This window comes from Oculina patagonica, chromosome 5 (genome assembly GCF_052425735.1).
Source record: "Oculina patagonica isolate OP01 chromosome 5, crgOcupat, whole genome shotgun sequence".
Taxonomy (NCBI): Eukaryota; Metazoa; Cnidaria; class Anthozoa; order Scleractinia; family Oculinidae; genus Oculina; species Oculina patagonica.
The window spans coordinates 9,233,935-9,246,034 of record NC_135762.1 but is presented as its reverse complement, the minus strand read 5'-3'; the positions used below and the strand labels follow the sequence as shown (position 1 = coordinate 9,246,034).

General features: G+C 39.5%; 1 pseudogene across 1 annotated transcript in view; it reads left to right on the top strand.

Moving 5' to 3' along the window:
* LOC144654224 (sialin-like) overlaps positions 1-9,635 on the top strand; it is a 10,401-nt pseudogene extending 766 nt beyond the window's left edge. The window contains exons 2-11 of the transcript XR_013570876.1: positions 1,010-1,306; positions 2,177-2,213; positions 3,229-3,428; positions 3,797-3,884; positions 4,525-4,611; positions 4,970-5,100; positions 5,412-5,561; positions 6,225-6,356; positions 8,074-8,312; positions 8,827-9,635. The product of XR_013570876.1 is annotated as a sialin-like (transcript). The remainder of the gene's footprint in view (positions 1-1,009; positions 1,307-2,176; positions 2,214-3,228; positions 3,429-3,796; positions 3,885-4,524; positions 4,612-4,969; positions 5,101-5,411; positions 5,562-6,224; positions 6,357-8,073; positions 8,313-8,826) is intronic.
* Positions 9,636-12,100: the final 2,465 nt, after the last annotated feature.

Below are 12,100 nucleotides of genomic sequence, written 5' to 3'. Positions count from 1 at the left end.
GATCACACAGAATGCATTACTAGTTTCTTTTAACTGTACTTTAAGCTCAACAGACCGGATCGCAACAGAGGGTGGTTTTACATTTTTTGTGTGTATGCGTAGTTCAGCTCCATCTTAGAACTGTATGTGTGCTAAAGCAGAATACGTCCGAGGTAGGAGAATCACAATGATTTACAGCTTGTCTTAGGTCTATATATATTCACTTGCGTTTTTATCATTCAACTGTATTGTATTGTTAATATGCAAAAATGAAACGTTATCTGTGAAATGGGTCACTGAGTTTAAGCTCAAGTATGACCTTTTGTAGTCTAAGCCATGGGCATCTCTTATGTTATGCACCTCAATCAAGCTAGAGGTGGGGTGGGGGAGGTCAGGCAAAGCAAGACATTTTAACCTAGCTGAGATATTATGTTCAACTGCCCAACCCCAGAGCTTTTGTGGATATTCAAAAGAGTCACTACACTTCAATAACAGGTTGTTAGAAAGTCCCTTAAACTGTTAAAAGGCCCACTACGGGCAGATAATTGCTGTCAATTCCCCTCCAGTACCCGTCCGCTCCCTCCCTTCCTCCCCGCCCCCTTCCCCTTGGCTTAACACCGATAGGTGCATTTAAGGAGGAAATTAATTGTCTTCATGCATGTTCCACAGAATTTTCAGAACTGGCAGCGCATTTCTGCAATCAGTAAGCAAAACTGCTCAAATTTTTGAAAGGAATATCTTTCAACAAAAGCGTTTCAAACGGATTTTATATATTTGTCAGAGGGGTGGGATTTAAAAAATGAATTGCTCGTATAAGTGAAATACAACATTCCACCATTAACTGAATAAGACTGCGGCGAGCAGTCACCCTATTTTCCTCAAGTCCACCTTGCGAAACTTTTTTGTTGAGTTGCGATTCTTTTTTTATGGATTAATTTTAAGAAGCAGAAAAGTAAAATAACATCAATATTACTGAAGCTTCTTTCTCCAAGAATTCGTGCCGAGTATTCAAAACTTTGTATTTTTACAGGATAAGATATCAGAGACAAGCAGTTGTTAATCTGAAAAACGATCAACTGCAATGGATACCGAGAAAAGCCAACATCTATATCTCATCAGCTCTCTTGCAGCAAGTGACAGTAAAGTAACGCAATCATGGAATTTATGTCCCCGTAACGCAAGATGTTGTCTTCCAGTGCGTTACATGATCGGTGTCTTTCTTATGTTGGGAATTGCGAATGTATACGCCATGCGTGTTAATCTTAGCGTGGCTCTTGCTGTCATGGTTGCCAATCATACCGTCATGAGAGACGGTAAACAAGTTCAGGTAATTTATTTAGTACATTGCGGAATCGCTACTTTGGACACTCTCATAGCTGGGTCTGAATAAACATGAATCATTGAGCGGTACATTTGCAGACCATGGGTTTATTTAAGGGTGCAATTATTCTTCACTACAAATTTGTTGCCTAGGAAGGTTTCAACAAATCTTCATACAAGGAGGCTCTGCCTCGAGGTTCAAACCCTTACAATGTTATATACCATTTTTGACAGAAAAGGAAACCGTTTCGTATAGCTTTTATAGCAAATGGTAGCCCTTTCACAAAACTACAGTAGACTACAGTAGACTATCTTTTGGATAGAGTAGCCTCTTTGAATATTTTTATTTGCCTAAACGTCAGCTTCCCCTATCCTTCTATACTTCATCTTTTGAAGTCCTTACCCTTATATGCATACCTCCTATCCTAGACTGCTAGCAGTATGTTTTTCTCTCGATATTTTTAAGGGAGTGCGAGGCTTCGGCGAGGGTTTAGGACGCGCGAGGAGAGATAACGGCAAGAAAAGAGTGCGCGCGCTTACGCCGTGCGATCATCTCGCCCCAAGCCCCTTCTCGTCCATCCCCCAGTTTGCTCGCGTCTCTGATAAAACCGCGCGCTCCTTGAACCCTAAAAGAAAATACTGACTAACAGTAATCTACTCCTATCCGAATAGCCTCCTCGCATAGCCAATTATAGAATTAGCCCTGGGATACCATACTATCTCGCGGAGGCTCTTGTGTCCCTGCATGATTGTAACAAGGTAACGTAGAAAATTAACTGTCATTCTATCAGACTAAATGCAATATAATATGTTGGGATAATGTTATTATTTCTCCATTTCTTTGTTGCAAGCTTATACATTATTTCATGTGATTTAGGAATCTGCAGAGTTCACTTGGAACACAACAACTCAAGGTATGCCGGATATAGTATGGTTTACAGCTCATTCTGTTTCATCAACTTTGCTTTTAAATCATCTGCAATCAGGACCTGGCTTACCCCTGTGTTACGACGCTTGGCACCAGTTACCATAACCCATTTTGGAGCAGATTTTAATTGGGTGTCGTAAAACAATCACAAACGATGCAAACAATTCAGTAAACCAATCAAAACTCGAAGCAAATTCATAGAGCCGACACGAAGCGCGAAACAAAGAAACATGTGCGAGCGAGTCATGATTGGTCTTCGTTTTGCTTCTGAGTGGTTGAGAAAGTGGCGCAAGTGGGTAGGCCTTTCTCGATTATGCTAGTAAAATTGGCATTTAATGCTACTAGAAATTCTCGCATAAAGCCAAAAAAATGCTAAAATAATGCCTGATTTCTTTAAAAAATGCCACTTGAATTCCAAAGAATGCTTTGTTTTATTTCAAACAAAACGTACGAACTCTTACATTATATGCTCATATCAACAACAGGTGATACTTAATAATTGTTTGTTTATAATTGTTTGTTATTTAATTTTATTAAAAAAAAAAATTAAAAAAACACACACGCAAGTAACACAACACAAGTACACAAGTAACACAATGCACAAACAGTCGAAACAGACAGAAAACAATCAAATTAAGTAATCAAAATTGTGAAACTTTAGGATTATTTATCCTTCTGAGTTCTGAGTGCTGAAATCTGGATCACAGTCATGAAAAATGACAGAAAATGCTAGCAATTCTTTTTCAAGAAAAAACGTAAAAAAAATGCTCGTTTTCCCAAAAATGCCGAAAAAAATGCTAGCATAATCGAGAAAGGCCTACAAGTGGGGCCAATCACTTAGCGTAGTAATGCAAAAACCAAAAAATCACGAATTATTTGCGACACTCAAGTAAAAACTGCTCTATATTTGCTGCTCTATAATTGTAGTGAATGACCTCATAGATATGATTTATGCTGTGTCAACTTTCATTTAAATTTTATTCTATTCTCTGTGTCTGCAGGATTAATTCTCAGTGCATTTTACTACGGTTACATAGTCATGCAAATACCTGGAGGATATTTGGCGCGAAAACTCGGCGGCGCCACCATGATTGGCGTGGCTGTAGGCAGCAGTGGAGCCCTGACTCTGTTGACCCCTCTTGCTGCGAGGACGCACGTGGGAATGTTGATTGCATTGAGGGTCACGATGGGACTGACTGAGGTAAGAGGGACGGACCATTATTTTTTTGAGGGGTGGGTATGAAAATTTTCCTCAGCAAACTTTTTTTTAGTTTATGCACCTCTGCAAACATTTTAGTCGAAATGCTCACTTTTCAGAAGCAGTAAACTATCGACTACAATGAACAAACGAGTCAATTTTCTAATGAAATTTTTGCCTTTTGCCCTAGAGACATTAAACAGGCTTAAAACAGACGTGTATTCACTGCGCATAGCCGTTACGTTGAGCTTTATTAGACAATTGGGGATGGTCCCGATGGTGTCCGTCTTAAAGAGAGTTGTCTGTATACCAAGTCGAACTTACGTCAAACGAGCAACTCGTGCATGTAATTATATTTCTTATTTTTTAAGGGATCTCTTTTTCCATCTGGACACGCCCTTTGGAGTAAATGGGCGCCTCCATTAGAGAGAAGCGAACTTGGATCGGTCGACTTTGTTGGTAAGTATAACCTGATATTTAGTTCCTGTATTCCTCAAGTATTCATTGCACGAAGAGATGCCAAGAGTAGTCACCACCCCCTCCCCCCTCCTAGTTGCGCGCTTAACCCCCGTCCGACACAAGAGGTGTCTCGTATTTCAGCCCAAAGTCCTGTGCCAATGACGTGATCTTTTAGAGATACGTAGTGATTGGTACATGGAGTTTCTTGCCCATAAAATATCACAACCAAAAGAATGCAGAATCGCCTTTAAAAACGACACGTTGTCGAAAAATATTCTGGCCACCCTTTAATGTGAAATTTTAATTCCTTTTCTGGACGCTTAAGATTGTATGAGTGGCTAGCTAACGCATAATATAACAAAAACGTCTTCCCGTTTCAAATGACATTTCATGTTATTTTGCGCTTTTTTTAATTGTAAATATATTTTTATATAGTTTTTTGACGCGAATACACATCTTATAGCCGGTTTTTTATCTTTTTTAATTTCATGGCATGTCTGTAAAGCAGCTATTTAACTAAGCACATATGACCAAGTAAAATAAAGGTTATTGTTATTGTTGTATTGTTGTTCAAGCCGTGCAAGCTATGTAACTTCAATTTAGTGCGATCACTGATCCTTTATTCGTATCGTTCTCGCAGGTGAAGCAGTAGGAATCATTATTTCCATGTTTTTGTCTGGGTACCTTGCATATCACTTTGGCTGGTCTTCGATATTCTACGTTTTTGGTGAGTGTTATAGTAATGCATTTGTCTATTGTTATTACTACAATTCAATCGATACTCAGGTACTACTCTCGGAGGTGGTGGTGGGGGGGGGGGGGTGGGGGTGATTTTTCGGACTGTCTGCACTACTTTTGGATACTCTTTTCTTATCAGACAATAATTTAAAACTCTGTGGATGCTATTTCCATCATACATTACGAATCGGAAACTCTTCGGGCGTTATTCTCTCATTAGATAATAATCGGAAACTTTTCGGGTAGGTTTGGTGCGATTTTTTTTATAAATGCTGCTTGGTTCACTGGTTTTGAGGTTATATGGAAGAGTTGTGAAAGTGGGAAATGTGCTTGATCTCCCTCATTAGGTATCACTGGGGTCATTTGGTCCCTTACATGGCTTCTTATGGTCAGGAATTCACCTTCAGAGCAACTTTGGATCTCAAAAGAAGAAGTGGAGTACATTGAACTTAGCTTAGCAGGAGATTTACAGAGTAAGGTATGAGTGACTGACCAACTGACTGACTGACTGACTGACTGACTGACTAACTAACTGACGGACGGACAGATGGACGGACGGAAGAAAGAAAGACTGAACGAATTAGCCATTCAGTCAGTCCGTCTGTCCATCCGTCCGTCCGTCCGTCCGTCCGTCCGTCCGTCCGTCCGTCCGTCCTCCGTCCGTCCGTCCGTCCGTCCGTCCGTCCGTTAGTTAGTTCGTTAGTTCGTTCGTTCGTTCGTTCGTTCGTTTGTTGTTCTATTGTTCTTTTGTTCGCTCGTTCATTACAAGTTTACCTTTCTCATTTCTAGGATGTTCCAATTCCATGGAAAGCAATCTTCACTTCTCTTCCAGTGTGGGCAATCACAGTGGCGCATTTTACACATGCGTGGGGCACATACACCATGCTTTCAGAGCTTCCTTTGTTTTATACTCAACGCTTCCATTTTGGTCTTAGAGAGGTAAGATGAAGTACCCTGTGGATAATTAATAGTGATATCGAACCCGACTATCTCGAACTGCCACTGTCTTGAACTCAAATCAATTTCGCTTGCTTGGATTTACTTTTTGAGTCATTTATCATCATTCATTTCATTTACCGAAACAGCTCATTGGGTTATACTTAAAGGGACTATGTCACGGATTCTAACTGATTTTTTAGCCGCCAAAATTTTTATTTGTGTCGCAGGAAACCTAAAAATAATAGTCCATTTTTATTAAAAATTGTTATGTTAGAGCGCTAAAACTGTTAAGAAACATCTTTGGCTGCGAATGGCTAGGATGAAAATGGATTGCAATTTGTAATACAGAAATCATAAAAGAATTAAGAGTTTATAGGATTTTGGCAGACGCTGTCTCAAAATTAGAGACGTTTGTATGGATTTTGAACCATGTTTCAAGGCCCATTACTTGGTCTATTTTCATCCTCAAAGCATCAAACTTCGTCAAATATTGAATCATACCGTGGTCTATCATGTGGTGGTGTCAATTTAACGATCGGTTAAAATTTGAAGCTCTCCCCAGTTTGCTGCGCAACTCCGAATTGGCCAATCAGAAGGAATGCGCAACATCAGATAGGAGAATTCCCACCTAAAAAAGGTGAAGATGATTCATTTTCTTTACAGACATCCATTGCGTCCTCCGTACCATATGTGGTGTCGTTTTTTTAATAATTCTTGGAAGTCAAGTGGCAGATTGTCTTCGTAGGAATAATGTCTGCAGTACAGGAGCAGTCAGAAAGATCTTCCTTACACTTGGTAAAGTAAAGCTTTACGACAATCCTGGAACATTATAAGGGTTTAAAATTGTGTATCACTTAGGGTAATACGATGAAACAAATTGTTATGGTACCTCTAAGTTATCAAGAAATGATTTTTGCTTTGGACGTGGGTCTTGGCCGCCGAATGTATTTTTCTGGGGTGTTTTAAAAAGTCTTCCGAGCATTTCCGTCACATTTGTATCGGGGTCCCCCTCGGCCGCGTAGAAATGGGGGGGGGGGTTGCTACCTGTGATGAAATAGCAGCTGATTCAGGAGGTAATAGTAGTACTCCCAGTTGCTTTGTGCTATTAGGTCTAAGGAAACTGTAAATGGGAGGAGACAAACAGGATTCCTATCTAGAAAACCCCTGTGATCTCGATCACGACGATTAGGAAACTACAATTCTAAATTGTGTAGCTTTACATGTGTAGCTAGGAAAAATAAGGAAGTCTGTCTTAGGTGGGTTTCTAGTTCAACGATAACTCTGGTTTCCGTAGTATGAAAAACCGGCAGAATTGTTTTTCGGCCATGAATTGTTTTTAGTCCAACGCTAGTTACCCCTTATATTTTTTCAGATTCCCCTTAAAAAACATCGGTACCCATTTATATACCTGGGTGGACAGAGGCACTGTGAGCAGAGTAAAGTGTCTTGCCCAAGAACACAACACAATGAACCCTGTCGTGCTCGAACCCGCAACGCCCTATCGGGGACCCAACGCACTAGACATTCAATTCGTTCATCTCGCCTCTCCCGATACAGATTTCTCTTTTTCTTTTCTTGGTATTTTAATATTACTTAAAACATATATTGTCATTGAGAAGCCCTTTTCAGGGAGTTGTCAATAAAGTTTGTATTGTATTGTATATAGAGGATATTTCACGGTGGCGAGAAGATATGAATTTTATGTTCGTGTGGCAAAAACAATATCTCACTAGTGATATCATTTATCATTATATGGACAAAAACTACAGAAGTGTCGCAAGCACAAACCTTTAATAATTCATGTAAACTCTTGCACTCCGGCGGCTGGAATTTCGAAGAGTTTTTTTTAAGTATTTCTCCCTTGGTCCATTTTGCAAAAAAAAACTCCTTAAGGGGGAGGGGGGTTGGGGGGTGGGGGTAAATGTGAATTTGAGTAAAATTTTAGGAGGTTTAAAGAAAGGAAAGGAAAAAGAAAATTGTTTTTGAAACACCACCAGACAGTTGACCCCCACTCAAGAGCACTCAGGGTTGTCAGGGAGATTGTCTGGTGTCCGTCTCAAATTTTCATTTTAAAATCACATTAAATCTCCAATATTTGTTATTTCTCTAAATTTTACTAATCCTTTGAGGAAGAATATCTCTTTCCAAAAAATCCCAAAAATTCACAAAACACCGCAAAGTGTAGCTTTGTGAACTTAAACGGTGGAAAAACGGCTCTCACGTGAACCCCCGCCTTAAATTGTTTTGAGTCATGTAAAGATTTCTTCATGTTTGTACTTTCTTGCTCCTCGGTGAATAATTTTAAGTCGGCTTCAGCGAACTTAACTTCTCTATCGCTGTCCACCTTTCAACCGGCGTAATTGGCAAAGTTTGGCAGCCGTGCAATGGCGCGAAATGACGTCATCACGCCACAACGGTCCCGGATGCAATTTCGTATGAATTTTATCAGTGTTCTATTTTCTAGTAAAACACTCGTGTCTATATAATAATATATTTTCTCTTTTATTTCAAGGTTTTATTTCTCCAGCTGTCCTTCTCATAACACTCAGTTATTTGACCAATTTTAATATTGTTCTGGCGCTCATCACCATGGCAGTAGGAGTCAACGGATTGTCAGTCAGCGGTTTCGCTGTTAATCATCTAGATATAGCTCCGCCCCTTGCTAGTGTCTTGCTCGGAATAACAAACACTGCAGCAACAGTAGCAGGGATTTTTACACCCACCCTGACAGGAATTATCGTTCAACACCATGTAAGTATAATCTTTATAATAAATGCGGGATGGTAGATATGCAGCTCGGTGAGACCCGGCTAACTCGAAGTGTTTTTCGTTCCCCTTCAGAGTTCGAGTTACCGGGGTTCTACTGTATTTTGCGATAGAAATAACACAAAGAGTCGGGACCACAAAGAAAAGGGGCGGGAGCCGGAAGTTAAAGGTACGGGAAGCAGAAAGTTCAGATCCCCCCTCCGATTTAGTGTTTCGTTTCGGGAATGAAGTAATTTTGTTAAAAACACTTGTAAAAAACATATGTCCAGGATGAACGTATTTTTAAATTGTTACAAAAAATTACCGAAAAGGGTAGTTGATGCCACGCCCAATACAATGAAATTCTGGTTATTAAGCTAGGGCTTTAATTCATTATTTCCCGTCACCTTTATATCGGGGTGCCCGCCCTCACCGAGGAAACTCAGCCAGTTATCTGCCATTCAAGCTAACTTTGCATGTTTTAGTTATCTAAAGAAGCTGTTTTATTTTATTTCAACAGACTGCCTTAGAATGGAGGATTGTCTTTTTCATAAACGGAGGGATTTATCTTCTTGGCTCTACATTCTATGTTGTGTTTGGCTCAGGAGAAAAACAACCATGGGCTACAACCAACGAATATGACAAGTTAGCTGACAAGGACTCAGATGGCGACGGAGTGGGTTATTAAAGGGACTGTGTCACGGCTGAGTGAAGTTTATTTTATTAAGTTTTGCCATAAACTCACTATAAAACTTACTTTTCGAAAAGAAATTACTTCTCTGGATCTAAATGACAAAACTATAGCTTCATTTCAACCAAATTTTCTCCTGGGCATTATTATTTAAAGTTACAAGCAAACGAAATTAACTTTGAAAACTGTTCAGCCCAACAACATCTCGAAGACCCATATCGCAATCCGTTTCAATCTTCGTTACTTTTGGCCATCCGTACCTTATTTTGTATTTCCTGTGTCATTAAAATGTACCTTCAATGTTTTAAGAGGTTATTTATATTTTTCACCCAATTTGATGCTAATTTCCCATATCTAAATTTGGCCAAAATCCGTGACACAGTCCCTTTAACTATAGGTGTAATTATCATTTTATGAAGTACGTTGATGAACAATTTGTCACGTTCGATACATGACACAAAAAGCTATTCACCTGGGCACTGGAAACAATGTAAAGCACTGGGCGACTGACGGACATTCGGGAAGAAGTTGTTTCAAATGCGACAACAATGAACTGTAATAGCTCGATAAACCAGGATGGATTCGCCTTACGGAATCTACTTCTCGGAACGAGGCGGCCAGCAATATGCTAATAAAACAGAATAATTATACAAAGAGGTACCTTTTTCAGGCTTTTTCTATATAAAATAACCGGCACGCATACATGCATGCACAGGCGATGACGCTTTACAATGATCCCAGAAATTGCATTTTTCTTATTCATTTTAATTTTTATTTGCCTTGACTACAAAACGAACCTCCAATTCATTACAAACCTACAGTATGATAAGATAAATACATTAAATCATTATGAACTTCGTCATTTAGCAACAGAAAGGCCCAGGATTGATTTCCACACCTAGTCGATACTGAAGATTGTGTGACATTTCCGTATTGAAATGGTCTGAAATGTAATGAAGTCAACACCGCTTACTAGAAAACATTTTAGATCAGCTAAATCAGCAATAGGGTAGAAGTTCTTTCTGAACTCTGGCTTCTCGTACAAATAGGAATACGGATACCGTCACTCTGTTATTTTTAATGGCTTGAGATAAATACCCGAATAAATATTATCAAAAGCAGTAAAAGGAAGATGGCGAGTCGCGAAGGGAAAAGTTTTAAATATTTAAAAATATTATCGACAACAATGCACGTCAAAGCAAACAATGATTTTAGATAGCTCACCTTTGCAATCTAATCAAGATACTGCTGCCATCGGTCTCCCTTTTGGAAAGGTTTCAAAAGTTATGACACTAACCGGCCTTCACTCGTCAAATTCAACATCAGTCAACTAAGGGTGCGTTTCTTTGGGAAAATCCAAAATTGGATCATTGATCTTAGATCACACGGATACTTTGCTCCCAAAGAAACGAAGAATCCGAAAACGGATTTTTTGCCATCACAACCCCGTAAACACATTTCGCACAGAACATAAAATATCAGCACAAATTTATTTTTCGTCGAATGTATCCTAGCTAAAATAATTTCAGCATACAAAATCTTTTACAAAAATCACACGTCGAAATAGTTCTTCTTTAGCCTCAAGCACAGTGTGGCGAGAAAGCATCAGAGAGCGAAGAATGTTTGCGAAATGATCAATGCAAACTTCACTCGTAACAATTTCAAAAGGATACAACTTCCGTAGGCACACGGTGGCTGTTCTAGAAAACCTGTATCCAGTTTAAAATGACACTTCATACCTATCAAGCAACCGTTTCCTTTTATCGTGAAATATTTTTGTATTTTGATCGAAATCACCGCCTGAAAACTTACCGTATGACAATGTTTACAAAGAGCGAACCTGCATTTTCACAGCAAAGACCGCTGGGCCAAGGTACTTTTTTCGAATCCTTTCCCAAAGAAACGCACAGATCATGGATCCTAAATCCTAAAGTTTCTTTGGGAGCAAAGTATCCGTATGATCTGATGTATCCTCTCCGAGTGTGGATTCTTCAGATCATTGATCCAAGATTAATCCATTTTCGGATACAGGTAAAGAAACGCAAAATCCGTTTTTGGATCAAGAATTTACCCAAAGAAACGCACCCTAAGTCTGCCATCACGTATGCCGACTTCGAATACACGTACAACGGTAAAAAAAGTTCTTTAAGCGAGCTCACAATTATCCAGTACATCGTTCTCCCCTGAACCCAAAACTCTTTTTAACTGTACGTTAGAAATCAAACGCGTTTTGCCGATGGATGCTCTTAAAGTTGATTCATACTCATTGACAATCAAAGATGGCGTACCGAAACTGAGTAAACAACAAAGTGCCTAGTTCCCAGTGTTACTCGGTTGGAGTAATCTCTCACACCTCACACGGCCTACCACCGGGCGATAACATATAGGCGTCACCGCCTAAAAAGGCTAGGTACTTCACGAGATGAAGTATAGTAAAGGGAAGGGAAAACTGTCATTTAGTTTTTGCAAGGGCCCTTCAACATACTTCGAACAGACCCTCCGGACGGTTTTCCAAGTGAAAAATAAAAAAAAGAGATGTATTATCGAAGGAATATGAAAGGGTTACTTTTTCCGTCTGTCAAAAAAACGTATGACTGAAGCAATGTCTATTGTCCAATTCTCTTATTAGGTATTAACTTTCCCCCTTCAAGAAAAACAACAACAAAAACGAAAACGAAAACGAAAAAAAATGGCTGAGGCAAGTGCCTCGGTTTGCCTCAAAACGGCAACGGCCGTAAAAGATAATTGGTTTAGACCTCCTATCGCAGAACTCGGAAGCCCTTGTGTATGCTTTGAGCCACTTGAAGTGTGAACAAAAGAAACATGTGAATGCGAGACAAACGAGCGAGTTTCCTGTGAGCAACAGAAGTGTCGTAGCAGCAAGGATTACAGTGTGTATGATGACTTCTGCGAGGCTTTTTGTGTCTTGTGTATGTTCCATTGCTTTTTTGAAGCCGAATTTTGACATTCTGATTTCACTCTGGATTTACAATGGAACTTTTTGACACGATTTACTCGGTCTAAAAAAATGCAAGCAATTAATAAAAAGTACTAGTTGTTTGTGGTAAAATACAATTTCGCTACACCTGTCGCATTCGTTCAC